Source organism: Ambystoma mexicanum, chromosome 1q, assembly GCF_040938575.1.
Source record: "Ambystoma mexicanum isolate Mex_15411 chromosome 1q, UKY_AmexF1_1, whole genome shotgun sequence".
In the NCBI taxonomy this organism is placed as follows: domain Eukaryota; kingdom Metazoa; phylum Chordata; class Amphibia; order Caudata; family Ambystomatidae; genus Ambystoma; species Ambystoma mexicanum.
Genome location: NC_090922.1, coordinates 595,836,419 through 595,857,575, shown reverse-complemented (window position 1 = coordinate 595,857,575; position 21,157 = coordinate 595,836,419). Strand labels below are relative to the sequence as shown.

Sequence of the window (21,157 nt, the reverse complement as noted above, 5' to 3'; positions counted from 1 at the left end):
CTGAAGAGGCCCAGCATCCCTTCCTGTGTCTGGTCTGATGAGGCCCTGTTGGACTACATGATCTGCGAAGGCCTTGTGCGGTGGTTCAACCCCTAGACTGGTTGGACCCACCAGTCTCAACGTGTTCACGGGGATCCAGCTGTCCTGAGCCTTTGGAAGTGGCCCTGGACCACCCAGTGGACTGATCAGCTCTCAAACAGGTTACCTCACTAGCACTGTCGGTGTTCCGTCCTTGCAGCCGTAACTTCGATGGTCAGCAGTTTACAGTACAAGTTGCCTTCGCTGCATATTTTAGCATCCCAGCATTAAGAAAAAGAGAAACGTTTTCAACCGTGACTGGAAGGACGCCTGCCATCATCTATGTGGTTGTCCCTGGAACTCACTTAAATTTCCTGAAGAGGCCAGCATCCTGCATCTGGGCGTGACCGAAAGAATCCTTACACCTGGGCACTTTGTACTGGAACAAACAGAGGGAAATCCCCACCTCCAGAGACTCCCAGTCGACCCATCAACCCATCTGGGAAAATTGGAGTCAGGGTGGGTAAGTAAATGGAAAGCATTTTTCTCCCCCTGTCCTCCATAGGATAACATTGAGAACAAGTATTTTTGTACCGTTCCATTCCACTGCTTTTTGGTCATCGCACCTGAGCAGTGAAACAAGAAAGAGTACATCTTTACTTACCAGTAACGTTGCAACTCTTCTTTTGAACAATCATCAACACATGTACTTTACATGCTCCAGATTTATTCTGGGGAGATGATTTGTGACTTTTTGGGGGAAAAAGACCCCACTCTTCTTATGGACTGGACTTCTGAAGGTAGGGCATATTTCTTGTGACTTGGTTCTATCTTAATGCATCACTTACTCCCTTTTATCGATTTAAAGTCATGGAATGCATTTGTTTTGTTTTTTTTACGAACATATAGTGACTGTATATATGTTCATTAATGAGTGCTGTACGATGATCTCAATGGCTCATTTCATTTTTGTTTTGTTTTTGAGGCCTAAAATCAATAGTATTTGTATACACTCCTGTCTAAATTTAAGTATTTTGTGCGTCATTGTGGGGACACATTGTGGACCTGTCACAGTGCGGTAATAGGAATAAGCTCTGACTCAGTGGGTTGATTTAACACTCAATTCCTTATTTGGTTTCAACTATCTTTAAAGACTTAAAATCTCTCAACTATGGGCAGCCTGTCAATGTCTCAGGATTCTTGCCATGTCACTCCCATATAACTGGCTCCTGCTGGCCCCTCCACTTCCTGTCAGTTCTTACAATGTTGGCAGGGCGGTCACGGTTCTTGATGCCGACTTTTTGTCTCTCGTGTCGTAGTAGTGGGAGAGGAAAAGGGGTAAGGAGTGGGCTTGTGTTCTCCTTTCCACTGCTTCCTTCTGTTGTCTTCTTCACCAGTGCCTTGTCTGACAGCAGCCACACAGTGATGTTATAGCCGGTTCTTCAGTGCCTGCTGCTTAGCCCTGAACACAGGCTGCCTCAAGAGCGCTCTTGTGGCGCAACAAGAAACTCCTCCGGATCCACCAGTATTTCGGCCGCAACACGGGCTGACCTTACTCCACTTTCTTCAAGGCGTCACTGAACTCACCTTCCCTCAGTATGCCCATTCATACCTTTTGACCTCCTCCGGCATCTCCTGTCAACGAACACACCAGAGAAAAGGACCCAATTAGCACTTTGGTCTTCTCTGCTGTCCATCAATCACTCCCTTTGTCCCTCCTCCTCCAGCCAGCTATGCACCTTTTCGGTGCCGTGATGCGCTGTGCTGCCTTTTGCCTTGCGGTGCCTGCCTCGCTTTTCATTAGGTCTTCACAGGACCCCCAGACTCCACTCGCACTCTCCGCAGAATAGCTTTGACTGCTCTACAATGCTACCTTAATTGGCTTTTGGATACCTCTTAAAATTCCACTATAACTAGGATGGCCGACTAAAATCTGTCCACCAGGCCAAATTCTAGAAATCCATCTTAAACACTTTGTTACTGCCATGCACTCTTTAGTAAGCCACATATGACAACATAAAATACATGCGCAAAGTCACAGTAAGTACACGATATGAACAACAAAGAGGAAAAGAAAAATAGTATTCCAAAACGGCAAGGGTCACTTTAAATTGGATGCGAGATGAGACATCAAAATAGACGGAAAACAGCCCTACAGATAAGGGATGTAACAGCCACTTTTACTCCCTAAAAAAAGGCAAATAAAACAAAAATAAAATTAGGAAGTAAACATTTTCACAACAAAAATAGGAAACTGACACATGCCACTGCATTTATTACGGCATTCATGTCAGACTGTCTCTTTACTGCCACAACCTTTTTCTCTCTGCTGCCACCTCAAACTGTGAGGAGAACTTGCTCAATCGTTCTCTCTGCTGCTGATGTAGAATGAGGGCCCCAATACACAGTATGCAACGACTCTTAACTTCCAAATGAGATGCAACAATAACATTGTATCCAATACATATTAGCATTCCTGCTTTACATATCTTCTAGCGAATGACTAACATTTCCTAGACAGAGATTTAATGTCTGATGGGTATATTTTTGTGGCACCAGTTGGCTTGGGGAGCCAAAAGGCAGCACCTGTTAGTTGTTGGTGCCAATCTAAACGGGATCTTTTAGGTCCTATCCAGGAGCTAAATAGCTCCCAGCAATTTCAAACCCAGGTATTCAACCCTTCAGTGTAATCGAGTCACCCCTTCAACTAGTACAAACAACCCACTTTCCCAATCCCCATTAGACCCAGTGCCAACATGTGATCAATCAAAATCCAAATTCATTCATATCTCCTACCACTCCAATTGCATCCTCATCATAGGACCTTTATCGGTCAAAACCCTATTCTGTACCTAGGCAACAATGGGTATTCTTAAGTCAGGTGGGAAAACATCCCATCAGCTATATTGTTTAACTTCATTAGCAAGTACTGCATCTTGGGCACTACAGCCATTTTGGACAAGGCATACGTTTCCAACATATGGGGAAAGTCGCCTAACTTGCCATACCATCAGTCCTCTCGGCACGCCATCCTCCCTCCATACATACATATGAAATAAAAATGGCAGGTAGTGTTCTGATTGAACCACCAATATTCGGGGGAAAGCCCAAAACCTCAGTCAAGTCACAGCTTGAGTCTTCAGTAGATGGGAGACAGGCTGGATGGGAATACCAGCGTAGCAACCTATTACTACTTGAAAATGAGAAATTCACCAGAAGCAGGGAAGGAAGGTCTTTGAAAACTAACAGAGTGGTACCCAAAACAAGGCCATAAAAAGAGCACAGCACAGGGATGTTTGAGGAAGGAAGGAGGAAGCTTACAAGAAAGGACCAGGAAACTATAACATGGCACAGAATATCGGTACCTGGGGCATTGCGCCCCAGCATACAGGCGTCTCCATTCCATCTATGAAGTGGTGTTCCTGGTCAACCCGGAAGCTGTACGATGTCTGAGCATGCCGCAATCCTGGTTAAGGAATGCTAGCCTTGCTGATCCAGCAGGGTCGCCATAGCGACCGATCACACCTTAGACTTTGAAGCATCAAGTTACAATATCTTTTAAAAACATCATGGAGTCAAAAATTAACTCCAGATTTTGCACTGAAGCAGTTGGACGGGTCCCCATTTCAGACCACCAATGGAAAGGCAGGATCTAAGTTTTTCCTAGACCACACAGAACAATATTTCAGTTTTGTTTCTGTTGAGGAGCTACTAGTCATCCACACCTTGATCTGACATTACCTGGGACATGTAACAAAGTCCCCTGCAAAACCATGGGGTCCGACAGAGGTGGTCAAATGGGCTAGTGGTTGCCCTGAGCTACCAGGAGTTGATATGTAGGGGAGAATGGGGGAAACACCAGACTACAATCACTACGCCCCTGCACCAAGGCAGGGGGCCATCACAGGAGAACTCACACTCACAAACATCAATGTCAACCAGATTAACAGGGCTAAATACTACTGCAGGGCTTGCAAAATCTACTAGGCCACTACCATTGGTGGCGAGTATGTGGATGTTAGAAACTTATTTCCATTTACTGCAACACACTTTGTTTGCAGTAAATGGCAAATGCAAGTTTCACTGTGCATGCTTAGAAGCACTGCACCAAATAGTTTGCTTATGGCGACATGCACCATTTTACAAAAAGCACTGGTAAATATTTTTTCACCAGTCCCCTTGGGGCAAGTGCATTTCTCTTGGTTCGAGTATGTTAACTAAGGAACTCGCCTTACCAGTCTATTGGGACTTTTAACGATTTGCAAGGCCTGTACTGGCACTCAAGTCAATAATATTTATATTGTATGTTTATGTTTAATCATATACACGTGCCATGCTTACAGCTGTTTCGCCTGTAACAAGCTAGGCACGTGGCAGCGCTTCCAGAAATGTCCAAGATGAAAGCCAATTGTTCCCAGTTTTCCGGGCCAGGCACCAGATTACATGTCTGCAGCTAACAAATTCAAATTGGCTTCAATTCAAAGGGAAACCAACAGGACTACCGGTGCAACTGATTAAATGAAGGAGACACGCTTGATTGGATTTACTAACAGGTAAGTTGCGATGGACCAGATGAGCCTGAAGGGAAGGTCTTTTAACCCTTTCTATACCAGCTGTACAAGACAACACGGCACAGTTCACAGGAGCTGGGACCACATCACTCCAGGTGGGGAACAGTTTGGTGGGCCCAGCTGATTCCCACAAGAATTGACTGCCTGGGTAAGTAGCAAGCAACTAATTTAATGGATACGCAATTCAGACTTTTTATGCTTACTTCAATAAATTGGAGGCAAACGAAATTAAAGAGCTCAACTGCTTTGGAAACAAGAAGCCAACACCTTTCAGATGTCTTCAATCTGAGACATTGAACTACCCATGGTGCTAAAATGTGGTACTTTGACAATTTTTCTAAATTCACATTTTTTATGGTTTCAATATTTTAGGGAGTGAAATATGCAATTTTTTACAACATATTTTCTTTCCCATTGTTACACTGTTAAGAGGCACCATGATGTTATTCTGTTAGGTAAGCCTTTCAACTTTCCCTGTGCTGTGAAATATTCAGTTTATTGTGGTACTGGGCTCAGCACAAACAGAAAGCCTATGCTGGCCCTCATACTTCTTTGGCCAGCATAAATGAACCCATCAAAGCACAAAGGAAGGAAGAGGGGGAAGTCTTGCTGAGGGATTTTAAATCCTCTACCTCTATTTTTTATCCATCGGCCTAGAGTGCTTTTAGGCTGCTCTTAGTTAACTGTCCATAGAAGTCCCAGACTTCTGACAGAATTTCTAACCCTTTCCATCTAATGGGTTATTCAGGGATTGGTCTATATAACCTCACCTGTTCCAAGACTGTACGATTTTAAGTTTTTCTGTGTCACAAAGGCTACACACACATCGTTGATTGGTTGTAGGCAGCTTTAAAAGAAGTGAATAGAAGAGCAGGGTATTGGATAGCGAGTCAACTTCTTTATTGCTAATATTGGGAACTGTATATTGTTTGATAATACTATTTTTAATACTCCTCACTAAAAGTGAATAAATGTACCCAAATACTAAACAAGAGTGTGAACATTGTTAATGTCCTGGTCCTGCACACCACGTTACAGAATCTCTCTACAGTGGCTCTACTGAAGTGGGTTGGACTTTAAAAAAAAAACACTTGGCCGCTGAGCAGAGGTGAGCAGTCCCGCAGCACTGAAGCGATGGCAGACCACAGACCACCTGACTGCAAGGGCAGCAACTGGAGACAACTTCGGGGTGGCTGAAAGCCAGACATTCAATGCATCAACAGCCCTGAGGGCGAGAAAACTCTCAGTCACACGCTCAAGAAGGTGAGCAAAATACTTCGACAACAAACAGCGCGCTGAACGACCCCCCCCCGCCCCTGCCGAACCTCCTCATTGTTATCACCCCTGCGGTACCCAATAATCAAAAACACAAACTCACGGCTGCTGGGGCCGCCGGGACCGATGTGCCATCCGCTGCTCGGTCTCCGGTGTCGTTGGATACATCCGACTCGACGTCTGCAGCCGTGGCAGCGTTTTGCTTGGTGCCGGAGGAGGGGGGGCGAGGGAGGGTGCAGGGCCGGGAGAGCCCCCTGCACCACCAGAGGGTGAGAGGGCTACCGACAGAGCATGCGCTGCGGGAGAAGGCAACAACGGAGGAAGTGAGAGCAGGGCCAGCTGATCCAGGGAGCCCACTAATCGGGCGAACCAAGGCTGTGGAGAAAGAGGACATAGATGCCCTACGCTGCAAAACGGATTTGACTTTGAACTCAATTTCAATACCGGTAGTGCACACTGAACCAATGCACCGTGACCTTAAAGGCTACTCCGGCAATAGTTTGCCACTAAAGGGAGCAGTATCACCCGTACAAACGGGTCTCCAAGCTGCAGCTGGAAAATAACGTAATTACCTTGCTTAACAGCACCACTCCTTCGACACAATCTCAGTCACGAGGAGCTTCTGGAACCCCTCCGTGAACCCCAAGAGAGGAACAGGCCTATAAAAAACCAGTCTATCCCGGAGGAGGAACTACACCTTACCCGACTAATAAATTCAGCTTTAAAAGAAAATGACAGTGCCACATCAAACTTACCAATCAAACAGATCCACCCGCAGAGCCTGCCTAAAATCAGTGCTAAAATGAATAACTCACCTAACAGGAAAGAAGAGAACAATCACAAAGAAGAACCACCTGCAATCAAAACTAAACCCAACCACACGACAGGAAAGCTGGGCAGACTCCTGAAACCAAGGGTGACGAAACATACGACCAGACAAAGATCTGTCTGCCCGAGCAACAGACATATCGGATTCGTAAATTCTAGAAGAGGTGGAACCCGATATATTAGATGGGACGTCCGCAAAGCACGATTCCCGGATGCTTCAGGAAAAATCACACTAAAGGAAACCTGAACCCAAACCCTAACTCAGTAAGATGGCACTTCGGGAAACCCAGCACCGAGGCTAAGCAAGCCCAAAATGGGCCTCCAAATGATAACAATGGAGATAAAAAAGCTCAAACAGAAAACTAGCCGAGGGTTTCAATTTGACCTCAACCCCAAAAGCAGTGACGAACTGGAAAGAACCCACTCTGCTAAGTAATCAAGCGTTCCTTCCTAAACTTCAATATCTATATAAGACAATCCAGAACTCGGCCCCCATAGTGGAAAAAAATGCTTTGGAATTCAAAGGTAAGATCCCAGAAATGTCTAAACCACAAACACTAACGGACAAAACAGATCCAGCAAGAGAGAAATGGGAAGACCAGCAGAAACAAACTTTCTGCTACATCCAATTGCCAGCCACAAACTCCACTGCAATCCAGAAGATCAACTGACGCGGAGCATACAACGGATAAGACCTCACCCGATAAAACAAACCTAGAAATGTTCGCAATAATGTTGGCGGTGACAATAGCCCTTGCTCCGTTTGGCAATTGTACGAGTCATTATTAGAGACACTACTAAAAGATCATACATCCATGTCGGCCCTAATGCATTCAAACTTACACATCTGGAAGACTATATAATGGCCACTGAAGCCTGGAAAACGAAAACAAGAGACCAAGGTACAATGACAGAAAATGAACAAGTGGGTGATAAAATGATGGATTCACACAAATCCAAGTCTCAGAACAAGAAACGTGTGGCAACCATGGGATCTCAAACAACAGAGACCCACAAAACCAAAAAAGGACCAAGTCAGAAAGACAGTCTAACCTGGCCCACCGACTTGGAAGTCAGGCCAAGACCTGCCGCCCAGAAAAAAACTGACCAGTCACAAAAAAACGGGAGTCTGTACTACCCGAGAAATCCAGCACCACAACAGAGAAGGTGCTTCCACAGAAATCTTTTTTAAAAAAGAGGGCAAAGTGGTACCAAGACTCTGCCACCTCTATCGTTATCGCGAGACACAGATCATCAGAAAGGAATTACAACAGCCAGACAGGATACTGGCTTAGCACCAATTTTTGAACCAAGTAAACATGTAAAAGGAAGACGCTCACTCCTGGTAGTGAAGGAACCAGCACCTAAGTCAATTGCCACAGACACAAACATAGTGCAAGAAGACGCAGATGCCATAAATAACTTGGAGATCAGCCAGTACACTATTGAAGAATCGGAAACAGATATACACCAAGTGCGCAAGACAAAAAACAAATAGTGTGCTTCACTGATGATAATCCACCCTAGTGTGAACCAAGATGTAAATTGGTATTAGTGGAGCCCAGTCCTCCAACTTTTCAAACATTACAAGAGAAACGTGACAGCCTAATGAGACAAAATGAACGAACCAACAGTAAAAGACCTCACTGTGAAACAAGTAAGTAATGAAAAAGGCTGGAAACGAGTCATGAGATCCAGAAGTCGGCTCAGCCCAAATGTAGAAGCACCAAAAACTGGCCGGAGCATGGCCAATACCCGAAAAAGAAGAGGGAGTGACTACAACACACATGAACGTATCAACAAAGTCAATCATGATAACTGAGAAAGGCAGCCGACTCAGTAGGAAGGGAAAGCCAATTCTCGATCGAAAGATACAGCACTTTGAGAAAGTGTTCTGTTCACACACAAAAGATCGACAAGAACCCTGTAATTGGTGCGGATACTAAATAAGGAAGACAGGCTAATCTTGAACAGAAACACAGTAATTTACCTACTAAAACATATATCAGAATTGAAGAGTCTCAGAAAAGAGGATATAAAGATCATTGAATTCGCTAGAAGTGGATGCCTGGGCAGCATTTGTTTACACTTAACATCGTCAAGCATTAAGCTCATGCTGATAAAAGCTGCTGGAAAATTACCATGTATGGGCTATGATATCAGAGAAACATCAGCGAGAGAACGAGGAATAGATAACTCGAGTCGATCGCCCTCAAAGGATCGGACAATTTCTTCCCCCGAGAAACAAATCGTCAGATCCAGAGCGATTCCGACTCCAAGAGAAAACCATCAAAGATCCTCTCATCAAAATAGATTTGCAACAAACCGCAATTCTAGAGTTGAGCAAGAACAAGATGATATATCAAGAGAGACCCATTGCAATAAAAAAAGAGAAGGCTCCAAGTCTAACGATTATGACAATGAACGATAGCAAGAAAAAACAAAGTACTCACGGAATTCTCAGACAGAGAAAGATCATTTTAAAGCCGACGACCATATTCCTCTCAGCCTCTTCACAAATATGAAATTTACACTAAGACAAGAAAATCATAAGGTGAGATACGTTCCCCCGGTTACAACACACTCAAAAGCACTCTCGGACCAAGAACTAAAGAAACGGGCCTAGGTTCCGGGGGCCTTAACTCATAACCATCGTAAATGCAACCAACTCCTGCAGGTTCATTGTTGTCCTTAGCAACCCATTTGGACACCCATTCGAAAAATATCCTGATGCTCGGATCCTGAAAAACCAGAGGGTTTACACACCTCACCAAGGAAGGAGACGTCAACTTGGGCGCCTTTGACCTGCTATGTTACCAAGAAACTTGGCTAATCAACACTCCTAGTCTGGACGGTTATGATATCAGCCTAGTGCCGGCCTTAAGGGGATCCATAGGCAGACCATCCTCGGGCCTCATGATGACGGTTCGCTCCGGTAGTCCTCGACATAGGATGATGGTTCTAACAACAATCACCTTCGTACAGGCAGCCCTACTCCCATGAACGCATTGCAAACCCAAAAATATGTGAATTGCCTCAGAGCTGCTTCTCGCAATGAACGTCTAGTGGAACCCACAAGTACTTACAACAAAGTCTTTTCTTAACACCATCGATGCAACCATTGAAGAGGCCACCACAGACCACAATATAAGCCACATAATCCTATGTGGAGACTTGAATGCTATCTGCTTCGAAATGGGCGATACAGAAAATGACACAAACAATTGGAGCAGACAACTATAAATACCGGGCATTACACAGATGCATGGAAGAGCGGCGAAGCCTGAGCCGAGCTAATGGAGTCAAGGGACCTTCACAATTTACATTCTTTAACAAACAAGACTAAAAAGGCAGTTCTGACTTGGGAAAGAGACGGCTCTAGATGAAACATGGACCACATCTATACCTCAAAAGAGCGCTTCTCTATTATTACAAATTTTGAAGTGGTTGCAACGCAACATAGTGACCAGTGACCACAACATCCTAATGGTCACCTGGCCCACTTCAAAACCAGCCACCAAACAATGAGAATACCCTTGGAGAGTGCTTCAAATGGCTTCCGCCTGAAACTAACGAAGGAAGCGATCTGTTCTATTACAAGAACCTTTAACGCCCAGAGTGATCAGAAGACATCAAACAAGCTCTTGCTTGTTCCGGATTACCAACCACTCCTTGATCCATATCTACAACCAAGGACAGTGCAAAATCAATATCCTCAACAACATCTACACGTCCACAACGTAGAAATAAGGGAAAGGAGGAGAGTGATGAGGCGTGCAACAAGGCACGCAAAAAGCTGCCCTTCTGAAATCAACCAAACCCAAGCAGTAAAATCCAGAAGCACATATCGAAACTGGCTAAGAAACCATTGTTCCATATTGTACCAAGAAGACTCCGAAAACATGCCGAGAGCTCGCTCCAATAGAAAAGCCAACGGATTTTGGTCACTGGTCAAAGAGACCTCTACCTCCACAGAAAACAATTAACAAAATTGCTTGAGTGCAAATGCCTGGTTAAGACATTTCAGAGAGCTATTCCATCCAACCAACGACATGGAAGGTCCATACTGCAAATTCCAACAATCTACCTGGGACATAAAACATGACAAAGACGATCATCACCAAGATCAAAAAGCTAAACAACTCGAGAGCCCTGGGACCAGACGGGATTACTAATATTCAACTAAAAACTAATCGGGACGAGTGGGCAGTACTGATCAGCAAAATCATTGAGAGATGTATTACTGCAAAAGCAATACCTGCTTCATGGAAAAGGGCAAACATTGGCCCTATATTCAAAAAAGGTGAGAAAGATGACCCAAAAAACAACCAGCCAATAGTCCTGCTCGATGTGGTAGGCAAGCTGTTTGGCTCCCACCTACTCGATACATTTTCGGCTTGGGTTAGAATGGCAGACCGTGCTGATCCATTTCAGTCAGGGTTTGTAAAAAACCTGGGCACACAACCAAACATCATGCTGATCAGCATCCTGAAAGCAAAAGTCCTGAAGGGTCGTCCACAAATTTTCATCGCTTTCATTCACCTAGTGCAAGCGTTTGACAGAGCAAACAGAGATAAACTATGGTCAAAGCTAACAACATGGAATTGCCCTCGTTCACTCTTAGAACCTGTCAAACTCCTCTACACAGATACCTCCATGCGGGTGAGACTCAATGGTGCTGGCCAACTCTCCAACCCGATAAAAACAACAAAAAGGAGTAAAGCAAGGGTGTCCATTGGCGCCCGCCCTTTATAACGCCTACATGGCGGACATCGAAGAAATAGAGGAAAACATCAGATCCTTCCCACCTACAGTGGGTGAGGAAAAGATCCCTCAATTGATCTACGCTGATGACAATCTTGCTGGACCATACAAAAATAGGCCTTCAGCGCCAGTTCGACAGCTTGATGCATTACACCAAAAGAAAAAGAAACAACTTGGAAATTAACATCAACAAGAACAAGATTATGATCATGGAAAAAACTATTAGAAGGGCAGAAAATATGCGAGGGCACTTGAAAGAAGAGAAACTGGAAACCGTCAACGAGTTCAAATATCTTGGAGCGACAATAAACGGGAGTCTGTTCGAAACACTGATCCAAGAAGTACTCCAACTTCAAGATGACTGCACTAGTGTCGTAAACTGTGGCTCTGGACAGAAAATGTGGCCGATTTTCTCTTCTTCCAGTACTAACCTTTTACAAGGCAAAAGTCATTCCAACGATATCATATGGAATGGAAGCAATCACGCAAATACCTACAGGAATCTGGAACAAGTTGGGACTGTATTGGCGTAAAATTTTGAAACTATCAAACGGCACGCCAATCTCCACGATCAGAAAATAATTTAGCCTAACATCCTTAAAAGGGACCATAATGGCTTGATGTTCTACGGGAAAATCAAGAGAAACCCTCTCCCGAAGCTGCTGGACATCATCAGAAATTAAATGGAAAGTGGAAAGAACAGAATGCTAACGGACTGGGATAAAAAAAAATGTGACCCTTCTACATGACATGGGAAGCTCAAAAGAAGAGCTAGACTTCCATCCGGAAAAGGTGAAGGAAAAACACAAAATTTGGGACTGGATACAAACCTCTGAAACAGCTGCCAGTTACAAAATAACTTCACACTTGCCAATGAAGCAGCAAAAAGTTGAACACTCCATCAAAATACTTAATCAAATTCCCTGACAGGATTCTGCGGGCCACCTATCCAAAAGCACGGCTAAATGCCCTAAAAAACAAACAAGATCCTGGCCATGAGGGGACAATCCACTACCAACTCCTGTCGCTATTGCAAGGACAGTTCTCAGAAAGAAACAATAGGTCATCTCTTGTTAAGATGCCCGGGAACAAGCAGTTCAAGAGAAGCCTATCTAAAACATCACTTTGAAGCAGCATACATATGGGACGAAGACCACTGGTGGCACAGACTGATCAGTGGAGACAATATCACCCTGGTAGTAGCAACTGCAACAGTTTTAAAGTGTATAGGGCTAGAACCAGAAACAGGACAACAGGCCAAAGAGTCAATGACTAGAACACAGGGGCTAATCGATGACTAAACATAAGAAACTTCACTGAGAAAAGGGAGAAAGAAATCACGTTTTGTAAAAATTGTTTAATAGCAATTGAATTCAAATAAAAAAAGAAAATGTTTTTCGAGTGCAACTGCTTGCAAATGCTTGCTTGTGGTTTAGTGTTAAACCGCTGTATGGGGGATGTTGGTAACAGAATATTTAACATACAAACAAGGGTAATAACATTGGTTCCTAGATACTCTAGACGCAAACCCACAATAATATTTCTCTCTAAAGGGAAGTCTGTCGGGTGCTCAGAGGTAGTGGTTGCTCTTTTACTAAATGCAGAGTTCCAATTCATGCCGGGTCTTACATCAAATACATAGCTTGTCCCTACCGCAAAACCTGCCACAGCCCCAAGTGGGCATTTTGACTGCCTTTAGGGTGGGGGTTAGGCTCTGGAATGCAGCGTCAGATGAAAATTATGAAAAAAAGAGGGTGATTAAGAACATATCTTATTAATGTGTTGTTCAGAAAACTGGAGTATGTCTTAAAAGTCTAGACAGCCATTGCACTGGCTGTCTAGACATTTAAGACAGATTTGAAATTAGCCCATTTGGGTGGTGTAAACAATATACAGGTGGCTTATTTTGTATCTCTTTGTGTAGTGGTAAAGGAACGCTGCATTGCATTAATCAAAACTGGATGATACAAAGGCATTCATCAAGGTGACCTGCTGAGGAATTTGGAGGAGGGGGTGGGGGGGGGGGGGGGGGAGGGGTTCTGCAGTCACTTTAAACCTCTTTGTTATTTGTCCCATACAGAAATTTACCATTTTTATAATTTGGCAGGTTAGACTAAGAGAACGGTCAAAGAGAATCCCACACTGGAGACTTGGCTAGCTAGAGTTTGACTGTCACCCAGGGCAGATATCTCCATTTTGTGTTCGTTCAGAAGTGTTATAATCAGCATTTCTGTTTTCGAGGCATTACATTTAAGCAGATTCTGGTTCATGCAACAGTTGACCGCCAGCATACGAAACACAAACACAGATTTCCATACCTCCACCACTAAACTAAAAATTGGTATTGTCCGCATAGGTACAGAACTAAATGCCATTTTTATAGAGTAGTTGAGACTATGGATACTGATTAAACAGAACGGGAGAGCAGGCAAAGCACTGTGGGAGACCACAGTGAATGCGATAAGAAGTGGAGTTTTAACCATTTAAGGGCAAAGACTGGGTCCTGCTCGACAGGAAGAATTTCATCCAGTCCATGACTATTTCATTCTGGCACGGTGATAAACAGGAATGGCATGATTGACTGTGTCAAATGCAGCAGATATGTCTAAAAGCACCAAGGCTGCCTCCCTCCAAGCTGGTAAGATAGCTCAGCAGGTTGAGCGCTCACTTCTACTATCTGTACGTTGCAGGTTCAAATCCCATAAAGTATGGGGATATTGTACATGACAAACCACCACCCTCAATTTCCATAACCGAGCGGAATCCTACATGGCAGAGATCAAGGAGGCAGTCATTTTCATCATGTTGAATTTGGGCATAACCTTCTGCTCCAAGGCCTCGCACAAGAAAGGGAGCCTGGAAACATTGCAATCATTTGGAGAAATTGTAGGGCTCAATGAGGTTTTGTTCAACATGGAAAGAACCACTGCTCTGTTGCACTCACTAAGCATCACTCCCATTTGAAGAGGTATTACAAACTTCCATTTCAAAAGGAATGGGTATAGGGGGATTAAAGATTTAAATGTGGAAACTGTAAAATGTCAAGCATGAGACTGAAGAGTTTAGCCTTAAGCAGTTGAGAACGGACATTGTCAATCAACAAATATTTAAAGTTGCTAAAAAAGTCAGCTGAATCTCAGGAAAGATTAGCAGGATCAGTATCTAGATTTGTTGACACGGACTGCATTTGGTCCAATGTATTCCATTTTGTTGTAGAAGAGAGATATTTAAATCACGTAGTTCTTGTGAAGTGGGTACAATAAGAGTAGATGATTTTACGGTGCACAGCTCAGCCAAGGAACAGAAGGGTTTCTAAACAGGATTATATGAACTGACCATCTATTTCAAAAAAGGGATATTTTTATGCCACAAAGTGCCATTTCTAAACACTATTTATCTTTGTGTTAGCAATATTTCTGTCAAATTATTTCTGATAGGAGAATATAGATTTTTCCACGGCTAATGACAGAGTATACTATGGACATGTTCGTTGAGGTGTAGTTTACTTATGAACTGAGTGAAAGATGGGTGTGGGTCTGATCTCCACATTTAAAAAGGTATTGGGGTAGGTAGAGCTTTCCGAAATTCATGGCTCAATGGATAACGGAACCTGTTTATGGATATAATTAATCACAGGTCTGCAATCGAGCACCTCAAAGTGCCCAAAAGGTAAAGAGGCTGGTAGGCTTGGTGAAACGAATGATCGAAAGGAAGATATGTCATCTATCAAATGTCATAGGCACAAGAAGGGTCACAATTTAATAAAGTCCAATGTCGCTGAATTCAGGGACAAGCTCCATGGCTACAGAAACTGAGGGCGACTAGCCGCAAATTGAGATCTTCTAGCACCCGTCACGTATGTAACCTATAGTCTCCAGTACGATGAGTGGACCTAAAATGGATCCAGAAACCGTCATCGCCAATAAGGAAATCGGCAAGGGCTTAGAGCCACCCCATAAGCAAGACCATAGGAAATGATGGGGGGGTTTGGGAGATGTGGGGGGGTGAGACTGGGGCTTCACTGTGCATGCAACAGGTGGTCAGCTCCAGGTGTGGGCAACTACAACGGCATGCATAGACACACTGGAAGGGAAAAAATAGGGTATAGGACAAGGAAGGGCTGCACGGGTGCAATGGTTTAACACTATGGTATAATGGGTAGAGGAGTTCAGAGGAACATGAAGAAAAAGCGAATTGCAAATGTGGAAACACCACAGTGTAAACTGCGATTATCAGAGGGAAGTGAAGGAGGGGGTCTTATGACAGGGAAGGCAAGTTTGGCAATGAGGTATTACCCTTTGCCTCACACTTTGTTGAGCCACCTTGGCAAATTATGTTTTGGACCCACTTTTCACTGCTCACAATGTGGCAGTAACATTTGGAGGGGTATGGAGATTATCACCGTCAGCATCAGAAGCAAGGTATTGCTCAACTTCCTTTGGTGCATCGTTCACCCCTTCCTGGGCTCTGCAAGGATCTCTTCCTCAGAATTTCCTCCAGTTTTAACAGCAGCCCCCAAACCTGAAAGGAGGGTTCAATGATAAGGCAATGTTAAGCTTTATACGGTGCATTTAGGTTTTCTGTGCTCTCTGCTCACTCTCAACACTGAACAATATGCTCTTTGGAGGCAGAAGAGTGGAGAGGTGAAGCTTACCAGTCCTGTCCATTGTTCCATTTGGCAGGTCCCGCCTGGCCTAACTCTTCCTAGGCCAAAGGGCAACAGAACATAGGAAGCAGCATTCTCTCTGCCCCTCATTTCTCCCTTGTGCCCTTCAAGTGCCTTACTTCTAACTTTCCTCCCCGCCAGGTTCCACTCTGAGGCTTTTCGTCTTTGCTGTTCTGACACCCCATCAAGCACTGAACGTCAGATGCACATTTTAAGCACATCACAGGTGCGTGTGTCAGCCTCCAACCAAACCACAGATGACACTAAACACACTGGTCAACACATGAAGAACACCCTTAAAGCAGTCAGCAAGAGACAAGGCAGGCATATAATCATCCCTCACTCCACCTCGATTTCTTCAGAAGCCGGACGAACGACATCTGCGGGCAGCCGATAGCCTCCCCACGAGGCTCCAGTGATCATTGGGCGCAGCATCCAACATTACTGTGCAAGGTAGGCCTCACTGGAGCTACGAAGCTCGTGAGGGGCTATAACCTCATCTTTTAACTGATCACTTCTTAATATGTGAACAGTGCGAGTGTGCTGATGCTGTATTCTTTTTACGATCGTTGAGCCATACCTTTAAAATGGCTGCCCAAAGAATTACTAGCTCAGCCCTACCTGAAGCAACCTGATGCTGCTGTGTGATTGGCTTGTGCTTCATCAACTTGGCCAATCCGGAAGCCGGCAGGCGAACGCCGACCCCCCTCACCTAGGCCCCACTCCTAAGGCTTCGGTCTGTGCCTGAAAGGGCTCAGAGGGCCCCCCTTCCTTAATAGCCATCATTTTGAATCATGAAGCAGCCTCCTGATGCAGCTGGTGCCCACACAAACGTATGCCACTGTACCTCCACGCTCTCTGCAGATCGTCAAGTGAGTGATGGCTGCACTCTTCCACTGCCTCCTCCACTAAGAAATCTGAACCATAACTGTGCTTTTCTCAATACCTTCTTGTCTCAACTAGTCTTCCTCTTCTTCACTGCATTTTGTGCCCTTGTTTGATTCTCAAACCTAGGTCTGTGTGTTTTTAACATCTTGCACCCTATACTTTTGCATTACTTACTGTACCCCTCCTGTAACTACTAGGCCGCCTGGTGAGTTTGGGCTAGGACTGTGCAGTGCAACCACCCCTCTTTCCTTCAACTATCCTCTGTTACCCTGATGGCACTCACCATCTCTCCCATCTTCTCTAACTGCTACACTATTACCTACGCTCCCTCTCTCACGATGTCTGGAAGGAAAAAAAGCACAAGAAAGATATCTTGAGTGCCAACACTGCTCTACCATTGCAGACACCTATGCCAGCGCAACTTCCAGACAGATCTTCACCAATATCCTCTTCTCTCTACCCTCCCAAGATCTATGGACCCCTCATCTCATCTCCACTCTCTCCCCTTTCACATTCTTTTCCATTAATGGTGGCACCAAGTGGGAAGTCCTATAGGCGGGCTTCTCATCATCCCGCTGTATCATTAATGTCTACCACACGGGCACCATCTTGGTTCAGGGTCCTCAACCCAACCTCCTTCTCTTTGACCGGCGCCTGCCGTCCTTCATTAACTTCCTTCCCTCACCTGCCTCTACCCAAACCACTCTGTCCCTCCCCCTCTGACTGGTGTACCACGCCCCTGTACTCCTCGTTGGAAAACCTTCAAGACGGAGACCTCCTTCACCTGGCCACACTTAACGCCCGCTCAGCCAACAAGCACTCCGCCGACATCTGCCTCCTTCTTGAAGACATTGGCCTCAACATTCTAGCTCTTACCAAGAAATGGTTCAATGCCAGCTCATTCACTGCTTTTGACTCACATCTCCCCGATGGCTACAAGATCACTTACAAGCCACTGCCTAAACGCGCTGGTTGTGGGGTTGCCCTAACCGTCCGAGTGGGTTCCTTCCTCCCTCATACCCACCCAGCCTTACTCTTCCTTTCAGAGGCTGGGTGGTAAGTTGGTCATCCCAGGGGACCACGCCGGTGGTGATAGTGCGCGGTACAAATGTCCTTTAACATCTCTCCCTCCTCTCCGCTCACCACTGCCACTATTTACAGGCCCCCCTGGCACTACCACCCTATTCCTCTCTGAATGGGCTGATTTCTGCTCATCTCTGCTCGCAACCACGTCTAAACTCCTTCTCTTGGGCGACTTCAAATTCCATTTGAACTCCTCCGTCACAGCATCTACTCTGTTCCTTGGCCTCTGCACCTCGCTCTCCCTCTCCATTCTCCCTTCTGGTCCAACCCACTTGGTGCCCTTATCCTCCGATCTTTCACTCTCCATCCACTGATCACACCTCTCTGCTGGTCAGACCACTCTCTCCTCTCCTCCTACCTGGGTCCCCTTGGCCCTCTGACCGCACCTCCTCCAGCCCTGCCAACCTCGTTCACGAGCATCCATCCGATGAAACTAGTGTCAGCTGCTGCCTTCGCATCCACCTTAATCCCCCTTGCACCCCACCCCAGACTCTGACTCTGCTCTCAACAACCTCCATCTGGCCATTACGAACACCCTAGACATACTTGCCCCAGTCATGAGGATCTGCCTGAACCCTGCCTCTAAACGGAATACCTGGTACGACTCTGAACTTGCAGCCCTGAAAGGCAAGTGCAGAGCTGCGGAACGGTAGTGGCAAAACTCAGGCGCACCCTCTGACAAACTGTCATGCCGCCTGCTCCAAAGGCAATACAGACTCTACATCGTGCCAGGAAAAGGGCCCACACCCAGGCACAGGTATCTGGTGCACCCAACAACTCGGCTGAACTCTTTAAAATCTACAGGGAACAAGCCAACCCTTCCGCAGTCGTCTCCTCCCCTATCCTGTCCCAGGCCCTCTGCAACGCACTGGACACACATCTTCACCACCAAACCTCTGGACATCCTGGGAACCCCTGCTACCCTCTCCCCTAAGCCTGCCCACACTCTCTTGCCCCATCCTCCTGCTTCCTCTTTCTACACCTCCTCTCCCATCACACAAGTTGAGGTCACCAGAGTTGTCCGCTCCATGAAGGTCTCCTCCAAACAGGCATCCCCTTGCTCATCCAACTATGAAAGACAACATTGGCTCTCTTGCCCTGCACTTGCTGATTTCAGCAAACACTCGTCTGATACTGAATCTTTCCCCTCCTCCTTGTACGCCCCCCCTGAAAAGAACTTCTGTAGACCGTACCTGTCCAGCCAACTACCACCCTATTTCTATCACCCCCTTCCTCTGGAAACTCCCAGAGAAGCTGGCTTTCCCCCCAACTTTCCTCACACACTGAACTTGTTGGCGGTCTTCACGACCATCAATCTGGATTCCGAGCATCCAGAGACATGGACACTGCTCTTCTGAACACTCGTGAAGAACTGCTTGCATCTCTTGATTCTAAATCTCCAGCTGTCCTCCTAGTCAATCTCTTTGCTGCCTTCGACACAGTCAACCACTTCATCCTCACAAAACGGCTCCATGATACCATGGATATCTCGGAGCGGGCACTGTCCTGGGCACTTTCTCCTCGCCTACTTCGTTCTCCACCTGTGGTGTCCCCTCAGGGCTCCAACCTCTCCCCCTGGATCTTTTAACACTTAGCTTGCTCCACTGACTCATTTCTTCCTCCTCCCCAAATTCCAGTGCTACTCAGATGATGCAACTCTTCTTCAAACTCCCTGCTGACCCACTTGCTTCTTCCGTCATCCCGGACTGCCTATCTGCCATCCAGTTTTGATGCAGCACAAACAATCTCTGCCTCAATGCCAGCAAGACTGAGATCCTTCCTATTGGGACCTCTGCCCCTTCCTTCTTGCCCTCACTCTGGCCATCCTCTATGGGGTCTCCCCCTTCTACTTCATCTGAAGTCAGAAACCTTGGAGTCATTTTCGACCCCTCGCTTTCCTCCCTCCCCCATATTCAGGACATTGCCAAGAAGTCCAACTTTCAACTTTTTCTTCTCAAAGGAATTCTCCCTTTTCTCATTCTCCCTGCCCCCCCCCCTGCCCTCCCCCCAAAAGCTCAATGTTACCAGAGCTCTGGTTCTCTCTAGGCTAGACTACCACAATAGCCTTCTCTTGAATCTACCCTTTTCCCCTCTACAACCCCTCCAGCTAATCCCAAATAGGGCAGCAAGACTTATCCTTGGCCTCAAGCCCAGGGGCCGCACCTCTCCTGCCCTAAAATCTCTACACTAGATGCCGGCTGCTGCAAGGATAAAATTAAAATCCCTCTGCATCATCCAGAAGGCTGTCTGGGACTGGGGACCACGCTATCTGCAACTTGCTCTTACTAAATGCGCTCCCTCTAGACCGGTGTGTTCCTCTGGTACCAACTCTGTGCGTCAAGCATTTTGCTAAACAGAGGGCTGGTGGCCAATCTGTCTTCAGCAGGTGCCCTCTTATAGAACAGCCTCCCCCTTCCTCTTTGTCTTGAGCCAGACCTCCCCAAATTCCAGAAGCACCTAAAGACTATCCTTTTCACCTCCTCCTTACCTTCCTCTCTCGTCTGCTAATCCCAAAGTAGCTGTGATTGGTGACCAGTGCCCTAATGTGCCTCCGGGGCCCTGGCCTCCCACACCCAATCGTCTCCAGCCTCTGCCCACACACAGCACTTGCCTTGGCACTTACTGGCCTTCGCCACTGTAGACCTGCACTTACCCATTGATTTACTAAAGCTCAAAGTTCTCTAGCACTTCCCACACTCAGCACTTACACCTGCTGCTCACCCACAGCCCCTCCAGAACTTACTCCCTCTCCCTCTACCCCTCTCTGCACTTGCACGCTCTGAATGCTCACGAGGCCTAGTAGGTTTGTCTTTATCTTCCAGTGTATTGTCGTCTATCCCATGCTCCCTCCCTGTTGCCCTGTGGGTGCTTCCAAACACAATTTACTTGTTGTATAAGCGCCTAACAAACGCACAAACTAAACTACTGTCAGAACCCAAAAAACACCATACTTCTGGTGTGCAGCCCGTTGCAGAGCTTGAAACATGGGTGGTGGTGCAACAATCCACACTGATCCTTTGCATGTGCTCTGCGTGGATGTGCGCTCACCTTAAATAACGGAACC

At 45.9% G+C, this 21,157-nt stretch overlaps 1 protein-coding gene across 1 annotated transcript in view; it reads right to left on the bottom strand.

The window, feature by feature from the left end:
• The window catches only part of CACYBP (calcyclin binding protein), a 228,966-nt gene that overhangs the window by 183,251 nt on the left and 24,558 nt on the right, over positions 1-21,157 (bottom strand). The gene's annotated exons all lie outside the window — the stretch shown is intronic.